The sequence below is a fragment of the Bos indicus x Bos taurus genome, chromosome 10 (assembly GCF_003369695.1).
Source record: "Bos indicus x Bos taurus breed Angus x Brahman F1 hybrid chromosome 10, Bos_hybrid_MaternalHap_v2.0, whole genome shotgun sequence".
Classification (NCBI taxonomy): Eukaryota; Metazoa; Chordata; class Mammalia; order Artiodactyla; family Bovidae; genus Bos; species Bos indicus x Bos taurus.
In genome coordinates, this window is record NC_040085.1 from 13029031 (window position 1) to 13042700 (window position 13670).

At 34.8% G+C, this 13670-nt stretch overlaps 1 protein-coding gene across 3 annotated transcripts in view; it reads left to right on the forward strand.

The window, feature by feature from the left end:
- ARIH1 (ariadne RBR E3 ubiquitin protein ligase 1) overlaps nt 1-13670 on the forward strand; it is a 107217-nt gene that overhangs the window by 51906 nt on the left and 41641 nt on the right. The gene's annotated exons all lie outside the window — the stretch shown is intronic.

Below are 13670 nucleotides of genomic sequence, written 5' to 3' on the forward strand. Positions count from 1 at the left end.
AAGAGGCACAAATAAACAACATTGGAAATAATGTATAATTATGGTTAGGAAAACCTATTTCAAAAGTTTTAATTAATACTGTGTATACCACCACGGGGCTTCCCTGGTCTCAGGTGGTAAAGAATCTGCCTGCAACGCTGGAGACCCATGTTCCATCCCTGTGTCGGGAAGATCCCCTGGAGAAGGGAATGGCAACCCACTCCAGTATTCTTACCTGGAAAATCCAATGGACTGAGGAGCCTGGTGCATTACAGTCCATGTGGTCTCAAAGAGTTGGACACGACTGAGCGACTACACACTTACACCACTTATACCATTACGTTTGAAAGGAAATTAGCCATCTTCCAAAGAAAAAAGTAGGAAGACAACTGCAGGAAAATGTAAATACACTAGAAGATCCCTCTCCTTTCCCAAAAAGCACCAGATGATTTTATGTTCAAGTTCTATCTTAAACCTTTAAGGAGCTACTGGTTCCTAATGAAAATTATTTTAGAATGTAAAAAAAGATAAGGCATCATTATTTCATGTTAGCCAAATCAGAATAAATCTGGTTATGATATTTGACAAAGACAGCATAAAAAAACTACCTTTGTTATGAACATAGCTTTTGATTTCATGAATAAAAAATAATTGAAATAATAATGGTCTAGTAGAATTTCTCCTAAGAATGCAAGAATGGTTCACCTTTAGGAAAAAACTTGTCTGTAGCATTTACTACTTTTAACAGGTTGATGAAGAGAAGCCAGAAGGTAATTATAAATGTCAGCAATGTATTAATAATATTGTGTATTTACCCCTGAGTCAGAAAAAAAATAATTTTTTGCAAACTAATAAGGTAATTGCTTAGATTAATAAAGGATATCAACTAATAACCTATAGCAAAGCTATACATAATTTTGAAATATTAGAAATGTGCCAGTTAAAATCAAACAAGGTTATTGACGGTCACCACCATTTAAATGTACTGGGAGTTCTAATACATAAAATAATACATGGAAAATTAAATAAGTGGCATGAAGATTGTTTTGGGGATGGGAGGATTATGGATTTTTAAAAATTCTTTATGCTTTTTTGTATTCTGTGAATTTCCCTTAAAATAGCAGAAAAGTTTATAACAAAATAATTACTTAATTCAGAAAATAAACATTTACTTGTAATGAAAGCACTTTTCTGTAAAAAAAAAAAAAAAAAAAGACTTCTCTGGTGGTCCGGTGGTTAAGACTCTGTACTTCCAGTGCTAGAGGCGTGAATTTGATCTCTGATCGAGGACCTAAGATCACATGTGCTGCACAGCATGACCCAAAGAAAATAAAACATTAAAAATAATTCTTTTAAAAAAGAAATTCATATAAGAGAAATTCTGTGAAGACAATATAATTGTTACCCAGGAGACTCAAGACAGTTAGTTGGTAAGCTATTAAAGTACATAGAAATTACCTAAGAATTTTTGTAAATGTCAATTCCCCGGGCCCTTTTCCATTCTTACCTCTCCTCTCACCCCATTAATATCCTTGAAGAATGAAAAGAAACACGGAATTATAAGGAGGCTTAGCTTCAGTGACACTGTGCGTCTCCCAGTTCTTAAGTATAAAAGTGAAAGTTACTTGTATGATAATTTTATAATATTTAGGATCCCAGGAATTGCAAGCAAAGACAGATAATATGGCCAGTGAATTTTGTTTACATAGCATTAAAAAAAAATCTTGTTTTCCAGTTGGTGACACAAAATGAATTCAAGTATTATTTCTATTCATTTTGACATACTTAAAGATGATTCTTACCTTAGTAAAAATTGTGAAGTTTTAAATTTCTTTCTCTCTCTTTTCCATATACTAAGCCTATCAATATTTCTTGTGTTTATTAGTGAGCCATAGTCCCTGTCCTGGAGGAGGGAATCCATAGTCCAGCAATAGCAATATAGGTATAAATAGATTCTTAACAATAATTCTTCTTACTTGCCTCCTGGACTTCTAGTCCATAGCTTAAACAGATCTGTCCTGACCCTAAACATGAGTGATTTATTCTTTTGAAAAATAAATTTTGGTGAAGGTGGGGAGGGGCTGGTAGACAAGGGACCATTTTAACTTTCTGGTCTCTTTTGTCTCTTATAACAGCTTTCCAGACTTTTGCCATTTTCTTTCTTACCCAGCATTCTGCTTTTTAACTCTGCAGATATCTTTATTTTCTGTTTTACAAATTAAATAGAATTTTCTCTATTGACTAGGCTTCTTCCCATGATCCTCCAGGTGAACAAATCAGAGAATCAGAAGTATAGCAATAACAAGTCTGTCTTTCTTTAAGGCCAACCTTTCCATCTGGGCTTTGATTCTATCATAATTTTTGTGGGATGTTGCTTTCATTATTTAATTTGTTATCTTGAACTGTCTCCTTTTCTGGTATATCAATTAGGGTTTTTATTTGTAAGCAAACTGAGAAGTTAAGTGGAAAAGACATTACATATTGAGAATCAGCCGTGAAGTCTGAGTTCAGGAAAATGCCGAACTTTTTTAATGGAAGAGCTGTTCCTGGTGCTATTGGACACAGGCATCACAGCTTGTAGCATCAAATATTGAGCGTGTGACACCACGACTAGTAATTCTGCTATTGCAGTCTTTGAAAATTGAGTATCTCCTTACCTCTGATAGAGTAAATTTCTCGTTGAAGAACACTTGTGTCCGACTCTTCACGACCCATGTACTACAGTCCACCAGGCTCCTCTGTCCACGGGATACTGGAGTGGTTTGTCATTTCCTACTTGAGGGTATCTTCCCAACCCATGGATCGAGCTAGAGTTCCTTATGTAGAAAATACCTCACTAGTTTTTCATTCCTAGCACTTAACACAATTCCTGACATATATAGTGTTTAGTAAATACTTTAAATTCAGCCCTTTCTAGCTTTTGTTTTTCTACAGTAGAACTTTTATTTTAATGTATGATATGCATATAAATCAGATTTCAGTTTGTCAGGAGTTTGAGACAAATCCACCTACCACCACCACCCTGTGCCAGATTAAACTCCTTTACAGTTAGTAGCAAGTAACAAGTTGGTATCTTCTTTTCTGCAGCTCAGATTTCTTTTCTTATAGGTATGTTTTGTTAAATTTTAATACTCACTGTAGTCAGTAATATATAAGGTGAATGTTAGTTAATAAGTTAACTGGCCTGTCTGAAGTGAGGAGCAGTACAGGTGGCTGATGACTACTTTTAATGGACAGGTGTGATCAAAGAATCTTAATAAAAATGGATATCAGTCTTTTCCACCCTATGTTGCAAATAGCTTTCCACTTTTCATTCTGAAGCATTAACACCCATTGAGTAATTAAGTATGGGGGTTAGCCCTTGTATGTTATTGTGATAGTATGTAGCTTTCCTTAACCACATTAATAATAGTATATTGCTTCACAGATAACTGCTAGAATGTGAAAGTAAAGTTGGTTTGTCAGATGGCAGACTTTTGTGATAGCATTCATCACTGTTCTACAGTATAGCAGTTTTTCCTCTTCAAACAACTCAGGTGTTAGTGGGGAGCAGTGTATAGAAAGCAGCAAATGTATTATCTTATTATTGCTATTGTGGTTAAGAATTTATTGATGAGATAGCATTTGATTGGACTTAGAAGGTCAGGGGAATGTAAAAACCTGGGTATTACAGGTTCAGAAAATAGTTTTGGTATGGGGGGTGTTTAAGGAACGTGTGTTGAATGGTAATTGAGATTTACATGAAGAATAGAGAGGAAATGATTGGATGTGTTTAGTGGAAAGTACATTTTGGAAGACCTTGAATGCTTAGCAAATAAAATTTGACTTTTCCACTGTTTAGTGGAAAGCCCTTAAAAGTTTTATGGAGAAATTTAATATAAAAGCATTATTATAGAAAAAAAACTAACAGTATGAGCTGATTGAAGGCAAGAAGACCAAGTGGAAGACTGTTTCAATAATACAGATAAAAATTGGCTTGACTTAGGTTGGGTGAGTATTGATGAAAGAGATGTGAAGGAGTTTAACAGAAAATAAAGGAGACTGGAAAACTTCTGGGACTCATTCCATCCACTAAATATAATAACAAAGAACATCTGATAATTAGTAAAATAAGAAATAGAGGGTTAAAACCCAAGAGAACATGGAAATCTAGACAGATGAGCCAAGTACCCCGGTCTGCTGTGCCCTAGAGGCATATGCTGATCCAGAAGAGGTAGCCAGGAGACTGAGAGCTGTGGTTTTTGTTCGCCTTTGGTTAGTGAGAAAAAAGTTGGAGTTCTCATCTCACCAAGAATGAGGATTAGGTAAACTAGCTCTCCTAAAGACTGAAGATAGTATTCAGGTCATCTGAGTGGCCCAGAAAACCTCAAGCCTTGAAGTTGAATTAAGATGGTTCCAAACTGTTAATGTACCCAGACACCTGACAGAACCAAGTATAAATTTTTTCTAGGGAAAAGCAGCAAGGCCTCAAACTACTTCCTCAAATTATTTTTTATAATTAAAGTATACTAACTTGAGATTCTAGGTATTAGAATTAGTCACACTAAATTAGTAAACTAAAACAGGTATGCTTTTATCAGGGAATTAGAATGTATGAGCTGTCATACAGATTCAGAAGGGAAAAAAAAGCTTATTAAAATAAGCAAAATTAATTCAGTGAATTAGTTTAACAGCTAAACAGATTTAGTGTACTATTAGATTGGTGCAAAAGTAATTGAAGTTTTGGATCCTGAATTTTAAATCATTGTAACTAGGCTCAAACACATGTTCGTATTAATTAATCAAAATAGGAACTGTTATAATCAACACGTTTTTGCCAATGAGAAATAAGTTTGTTTATTCCTGTAGCATAAAACTCCATGTGTTAGGAGTTGACAAACTCTTGGAAAGCGTTTTCTGCCTCCTGCTGGTTATGGAACATTTTCCCTGCAAAAACTTGTTGAGGTGCTTGAGGAATGGTGGTTGGTTGGTAAGAGGTCACGTAAATACGGCTGAGGCAAAACTTGTGGCGCAGTTCGTTCTGTTTTGAAGCCTTGGCTGTACGGCGTGCAGTCAGGCATTCCCATGGAGAAGAGTTGGGCCCCTTCTGTTGACCAGTGCTAGCTGCAGGCATTGCAGTTTTAAGTGCATCTCATTGATTTGCTGAGCATACATCTCAGATGTAATGGTTTCACCGGGATTCAGAAAGCTGTAGTGGATCAGACTGGCAGCAGACCATTGAGCAGTGACCATGATCTATTTTTGGTTCAAGTTTGGCTTTGGGAAGTGTTTTGCGGCTTCTTCACTGTTTAGCCACTGATCTAGTTGTCACCTGTTGTATAAAATCCATTTTTCATCGCACTTTGCAATCAGATCAAGAAATGGTTTGTTGTTGTGTAGAATAAGAGAAGGCACTGCAAAATGATGATTTATAGTCAGCTTATGAGGCATCCACTTACCATACTTTTTCACCTTTCCAGTTTGCTTCAAATGCCAAATGACCATAAAATGATTGATGATGAGTTCTTTGGCAACTTATCCCGTAGTTTTAAGAGGATCAGCATTGATGATGGCTCTCTCAGTTGGTCATTGTCACCTTCCGATGGCCAGCCACTGTACTCCTTATTTCCAAGGCTTTCGTTTCCTTTGCATAACTGCTTGAACCACCACAGCACTGTACATTCCTTAGCAGTTCCTGGGCCAGATGCGTTGTTGATATTGTGAGTTGTTTCTACTGCTTTATGACCAATTTTGAACTTGAATAAAATCACTCGAAATTTCTTTTTGTCTAACATTATTTCTACAGTGTAAAATACATATAAATAGCAAGCAATAAGTCATTAGCAAAAAACATAAAGCAAGAACTGTGCATTAAAATGGTGTATAACATAACCACATTTATTTAAGAATGTATTCCAGTATCAAATTGCAGATTTCAGCAGTGCAAAATGCAATTACTTTTGCACCAACCTAATAGGAAATCAAAACACTATTCAGAATTATGCACACACACTGATGGATGGAAAATACACAAGAGAAGAAACATAAAACATACAAGAAGGTCTCCATTGAGTTTAGAAAAAGAGGAGAAAATGGGGCAGAGGTGATATTTGAAGCTTTAATGACCAATTTTTATAGATTGGTAAGAGATTTTAACTGTTCCCATGCAAAATAATATTCATTGGAAGGACTGATGTTGAAGCTGAAACTCCAGTACTTTGGCCACCTGATGCAAAGAGCTGACTCATTGGAAAAGACCATGATGCTGGGAAAGGTTCAAGGCGGGAGGAGAAGGGGACAACAGAGGATGAGATGGTTGGATGGCATCACCGACTCAATGGACACGAGTCTGAGTAAACTCTGGGAGTTGGTGATGGACAGGGAGGCATGGCGTGCTGCAGTTCATGGGGCTGCAGAGTCGGACACAACTGAGTGACTTAATTGAACTGACTGATGCATAATACAATGCTGTTTTTATTGATTCTAAGATGTAGTTTTTCACACCTTAGATATTTGTCTGAAATCTAAATGCATCTTTCAGTTGATGGCACCTTACAGTCCAACAAGATTGATAATTTGACTTATGTGAAAATTTTCCCATTTCACTTTCTGGTAAGATCATTAATTTTGGTGCCAAAGCATTTTATTAAATATGGTAAAAAGAAATCTACATTTTAAAACATCGTAGTAAACCTGTAAACATAAACAGACAATCATAAAAGCAATAAGATACAAGAAGGATTATTTACAAAAAGTGAAACTATGTGTGTATATATATAATGTATGTAGAGGGAAAAATAGAAATTGAAAGTATATATTCTTCCAGAGGATAGCTGATTTCCCAGTCCTAAAAGTGAAAGTGATGTTAGGATGATCCCTCAGTAGATGAAAGAAAATAAGTGCTAATCTAGAATACTATTTAGAATACTATAATCATGGAAATGTGTTCAGAAACGGTGCTATCCTTTAAAATTAATATTAAAGTGGCTCTGTGTTGTACCTAGCATTTGTATTTTTTAAGCCAACATTTCAGATTCTATCCATGTTTATTAAAGTTTCAAATATTCATAAATGCTATTTAAGCAACTATTAGAATGTTAAGGGAAAATAATTGTAGACAGCTGCCTAATTTGTGCTAAAACATGTATAAATACATGTAAAGTGCATGTATAAGAATAGTAATGAGCTAAGCTTTCATCTTAAGTCTCAAGATGATGAGCTAGATATGTCAAATAGAAAAAGAACAAAATAAATTCAGAGAGAATATGTACAAGAAGAAATACTGGGGGAGACTTTAATGAAATGGAAAAGAAACATACAGTAAAAGGGATCAAGAAGACAAAAGATGAGATTAGTCAAGAAAAGAAAGCACAAATAACCAATATCAGTAATGAATGTCCCTTTGAATCCTAAGATACTTAAAAAAAAGATACTGTTAATAACTAGGTTGAAATTTTACATGAAATGGATAAATTCTTAGGAATTTGCTTTTACAAAAATTTACATAAGAAAGATAAAACTCTTACGGGGTTATAACTGTGAAGTGAAACTTTGAATCAAGTCCAAGTCCAGATTGGATACACTGGGAACTTGGACCAACATTTAATGAGACAGAAATTCTAACCTTATAATACATAACTTTATATTCTTTTAGAAAACAGAAAAAGAGTTTTCTCCCCCTTCTTGAAGCTATCACAACGTTGATACTAAAGCTCAAAGGAAAATTACACGTCAGTTTCTATCATATACATAGATGCCAAGGGAAACAAAAACCCCAAATATTTGCAAATTGAATCCTGCAGTACATAAAAAGAATTAATAATCCAGCATGGCCAAGATTTATCCCAGAAATGCTAGGTTGGTTTAACTTGAAACAGTTAAATATGGTCACTGGAACAAATAAATGAGAATAATATTTCAGTAGATGCAGAGGAGCAGTTGCTGAAAATTACCAATTATTCATGATTTTAAAAAAGAAACACCATTAGCAAAGTAGGCACAAAAGGAAACTTAATCTAAAAATCTATAAAAGCATCTGTAGGAGATATAGTTCATGATGAAATGTCGAAAATATTTCCCTTTTATATGGAGTTCAAGACATGGGTGTCTGTTATCTTTGCTCATATTCAACATATACTGAAGGAGATCCTAGCCAGTAGTATACCAATAATAATAAAGTATAATGGTTGTAAGGCAGATACTAGACAGTTAATCACTGATATGAATGGTATATATTGTAAATCCAAAGGAAGCTACAGATAAGTTGTTAAATGATTTTAGAATTATAAAAATTTATTTTTCAATTAGCAGCAATACAATTGCATATCTTTGACCCAATAATTCCACTCCCAGGTATACAGAGAAAAATAAGTATGTCTAAATTGAAGGTTATATATAAGTGTGTTCATAGCATTGTTACCCATACGAGCACAAGCTACAAACAACTCAGGTGTCTATAGGTAGGTAACTGTGGTATATTTATATAATTCAGGAATGAAAAGTAAAATAGTGCAACAACTGACTACATAGATGAATCTTAAAAACATATTTAGTGAAAGGAAAACAAATGCAACAGAATACCTGGCCTCAATATGGTTCTGTTTATATGAAATTCAAAAACAGGCAAAAATAAGTTACATTGTTTGAGGGTGGATATTTAGGTGGTAAAATGGAGTAGTGATTATCTCTTGGGGGGAGAGCTTGTTACTGAAAAAGAGGTGTTTGGAGGGTTTGTAAAGTACTAGCAGTGTTCTAGCTCCTGATCTGGGTTGTATGATTCCCCCACCGCCCCCCACCCCTATCGCCTTATTCCCTGAATTCTTATCAAATTTACTGTGATAAGTGGCTTTTAAGAAAAACTCATAACGACAAAATTATTGACATGGCAAACAATGATGCCAGTCATTTGGAATTCAAGAAGACATACTAGCCAGCTATATATATACTTCTATAACCAGACTTAGTTTTTAAGCTGTAATTGTTCCTGCCTTGAAATTTAATTCATATTACTTGGTATATTTCTCATATTCAAGGAAAATGAAAAATTAAGATCTAAATATTTTGGAGAGTTGACTGATTAAGTGCCAGTTTGCTTAACTATATTTCTGAAAACATACTGAATGACTTCCCTGGTGGTCCAGTGGCTAAGAATCCCCGCTTCCAGTGCAAGAGGGCACAGGTTTGATGCCTGGTTGGGGAACTCAGATCCCACACACCACACACATAAATCTCTACTGAAGACCCTCTCATGTTGCTCTTCTAACTTATTTTGCTGCACTGCACAGCTTGCAGAATCCTACTTTCCCAACCAGGAATCTAATGATGCTCCAGCATTGAGAGCATGATGTCCTAACCCCTAGACCATCAGGGAATCCCCAGCCCTTCTAACAATCTTTATCTAGAAAAATCTAGGCCTTGTGAGAGATGGAGTGGGGATACTGTAATCATCATGCCCTTGCCCCACTGAAGAAAATCTGGACTGAAGGAAAAGAGCAATACTGCCATTCTGTTTTTCTTTTCATCAATATGATTTTGTCAAAAGGATAGTTAGATTTTGTAGGAAAGGAAGATAGTATTGTTTTATGATAATCTTTGCACCTGTGTACTGGAGTCAGTGAAGCAGAGAGAAATATGTGTGTTAACTCATTAAGCAAGGTACTTGAACTAAATTGCCTTACATTGAATTAGTCTCTCTTCATCTTGGTCTGTTTTGACCAGCAAGGATGTACGTAAAAGCCAGCAAACTGAAGGAACTTTCAAATATGTAGTGACCCAGGTATACAAAGTCTGAGAAGTTAAGAATCCACATATATTCTTAGGCGTGAAATTGAAGTCGCTCAGTCATGTCCGACTCTTTGCAACCCCATGAACTGTAGCCTACCAGGCATCTCAGTCCATGGGATTTTCCAGGCAAGAGTACTGGAGTGGGTTGTCATTTCCTCTCCAGGGGATCTTCCCGACCCAGGGATCGAACCCAAGTCTCCTGCATTGTAGGCAGACGCTTTACTCTCTAGTAGTCCTTATAAAACTGTCATAATTAGTAGGTTGAAAAAAAGCTTCTTTGTTCTTTTTAAGAAGATTAAAGTAAGCAATAGACTTTGAGATAAGGGATCAAAGATAAACTGATGAAATAACAGAACAAGATAAAAGGAAGCTGACAGAACTAAGGGGGGAAAAAAAGGGACAAGCAGTAATCTTGCAGAAGTTACCTCGTTATTGACCATAGACATAGTAATATGTCTTTTGTTACCTGAACGTTACTGACGGGAGACCTTTCAGGTATTCACTTGCATAACAACTTGCGGGCCACAGGTGTTTCTGCAAAAATCCCCTGGTCAATAATGTATTGAAAGCATGTTGGCAATAGCCAGAAATAGAGCAGGTACTATGGAAAATGAAGACATGTAAGAGAAGAAAAGGACAAAGAAGGAATTAGTAGATGGTAGGCAAGGAAGACAGATGAACAAAGATTGGGTGTAAATCCAGCAGATCTTAATAGCTAAAAGCTCTTGAAATAATTATTACCTGAATTGGCATTTTGAAAGAGAAAGTTAAATGCTAAGATCAACCCTATAGAACTATACTTCAAGAATGAAGAAACCTTGAATATATGTCAGTTGAAAATGATTTGAATTATAAAATGAGAATTATTTTTACTAAAGACTTCAGTAACAACAGGTACCAGAAGAAATGGAGGTTGTCATGAGTAGTAGTGTGGCTAAAATGAGCATTTGAATACAATTAAACATTTTACGGACTTCCCTGGTGGTTCAGTGGTTAAGAATCCAGCTTGTAACGCAGGGGACATGGATTTGATCCCTGGTCACATGCCACAGAGAACTAAGCCCTTGAGCTGCAACTACTGACCTCTTGCACCGCGGTGAAAGATCCTGCATGACACAACAAAAGATCCACGTGCCAAAACTAAGGCCTGAGGCAGGCCGATAAATTTTTTAAAACACAACATTTTAATTATGTCTAAGTAATTAGGGCTGTCAGGCTTAGGAAATAGAAAGCAATTTTTACTATTCTTGAAAGAAAAGCTATACAATGTGAAAACAATGTAATTAGTGGAAAAATTATGTAAAATGGTAATCAACTGGGAAGAGTTCCGGGAAGTTCCAACCTAGAGTTAAGTGTAGGGTATTATATAAGGACAATCAATGTATTATATACAATTGGCAAAATTGGTTTAAATACCCATTTTAAGGTATGTTCTATAACAATAAATTAGACTTCAGTATCTTTCCAAATAACCATAGCAAAGTCTTCGGTGGACAGAGCATGTGATGAATAAAAATAAAAACAAATTTTAAAGTGTTACATTTCTGTAAAATGGAACTTAAATGAACAAAATTTCTTGGCCTGCCTGCTATGACCAGCAATATGAGTTGATTTTTCAGTTCTCCATTCTGTTTACCTGGGCTGTATTTGAAGGTTATTTGCCTTGTAGAATGGACTGAAAACTATAAACTATAATATATTGCTATCTTTAAGAAATATTCCTAAATAAAGAAATTCAGATTTATTATTATCTCTTTGTTCTCTAAAAAGAAATTGAACTCTTACAGATAATAGGGCTACTACAGTAATAAAATAGTCCTCATGGGGTTTACATTCTAGTAGGAAAAACATAAAATAGTGATTACAGGAATGGCAATCCACTCCAGTATTCTTGCCTGGAGAATTCCATCGACAGAGGAGCCTGGTGAGCTATATAGCTCACAGAGTCACAAAGAGTTGGACACAACTAAGCTACTTTCACTTTATCTTTCACAGGAAAAACATAAACAGTGATTACAGGGTTAGTAATATGATTTGTTACACAGGAGTACAAAATACTGTGAGGATGTAATACAAGGGAGCCTTACCTAATATGAAGAGGAGGAACTGTCAAAGAAGATTTGTTTAAGGAGATGAGGTTTAAATTGATACCTTTAAGGTAGAAGGAAGTATTTCAGTAGTTGAAACACCCTTCAGTAGTGGCTAGCCATTTGGCTTAAAATTAAATGGAACCCCTGCTTTCTTCTTACTGCACGAAAATAATTTCCACGTAAATCAACAGTTTTAATGGAAACAGTTTAAAGGAAAGGCCTAAATCATGAATGAACTTCTATAGTCTTTGCATATAGAGATAATTTTTAAGAAGTTTATGAAATCCATAAATCACAACAGTGTTGCATGGTAAATTCGCCCACAGAAAAATTAAAAGTGGCAGTTAAACACCATTAAACAATATTTAGAGGCAAGTTGGAAACTGGGAAGAAAGCAGTCCATAAAACAAAGGATTACTCTTCATTTACTCGCTGAACTCATAAACTAATAGCAGTATCTTCACGAAAAATATATTCAGTTTCACTGATAAAGAAATACAAGTCTAGATATATTCCCCCCATCAGATGGGGCAGTATTTTAATCTAGGATTGTCTGTATGTGGAACATCTCTAAATATCTTTCAGTATAAGGTTGGTTAAGTATATTATAGTATATACCTACAGAGAAATATTATGCAACAGTGAAAATAATGTAACCCCATACTCATGGACAAAGGTGGTGTTACATATTGTTTAGTGAAGAAAGCAGGTAATAAGCCTGGAATATGAGATGATATCAGATGTGCACGTCTCTTTGTATTTGCATAGAATGCTACCTAGACTGTTCACCGAAGTATTAGTTGTTAATTTTCAAGTTTTTGATAACTGGAGTTTGTGTTTTCTTGTGTCCACAAATTTTTTTTTTTTAATTAAAAAACAAGGGGTTAATTGGAATACTTATTCATATTTAGTGTTTTCTTCATATGTTTCAACTTTTCAGATAAAACTTATATCTTAGGTGTTTTCAAAGATAACTTGTGAAGAAAAACATTTGATTTTTCTGCTCTATATATTTTGATTAGCTGAATCATCAAGAGACAACTTCATATGCGTTCCCCTTTTATATTAATAATATGTTGACATTTTGATTGATGACATGACCATTTCATTGAAACATAATTGTAGTCAAAGCATTTATAAAAGGATATTTATTTGTCTTTAGAGAGTGGTGGTGGTTCTCATGAGTGATGTTCTGGAGATGCAGTAAATGCTTTGATACAATGCCTGAACAAGACTTTCATGAAAACTATTGGGAACTCTTTTGAGTATCGATAATTTTTTAACTGGAGAACCTCTTGTTTATATATAAAGAACATTGAAGTTATTTAAGCCTGTACTTAAGTTAAAAAGTAAATTGATCAGATTCCATGTTAACATTTTTGCTGATTAAATTGAAAGTTTTTTCTTTAATCTGTTGCTTTTCCATTTAGAATATTAAGATATTTCAGGAGACCAAAGACCATGTCTTACTGGATTAATGGGAAACATTGTGCTAAGTATTTACCCCTATCTTCTGTCAAGAAGTTTACAGTTGAGTTGTAACTCTCGAGCTACTACTTGCCATACTATGCTGTTGATATCTTAGTGAACTACTTCTGTAAATATAGATACATACTTTATATGAAAAAATGAATATATAGATTATTTGATATAAAAACTTTTAAAGATATACTTTTTTGTTTCCTCCTTCTTCCCCTACCCTAATAAATTAAAAATTATTTTCAAAGAATATTTAGAAAGCAAGTCTTTTGTAGAAAGAGACACATGTAGTAGTTTAATTTTTAAATGAGTTGTGGGATAAAGTATGCTTTGTAGGTAGTTTACTCACTAATGTATTTA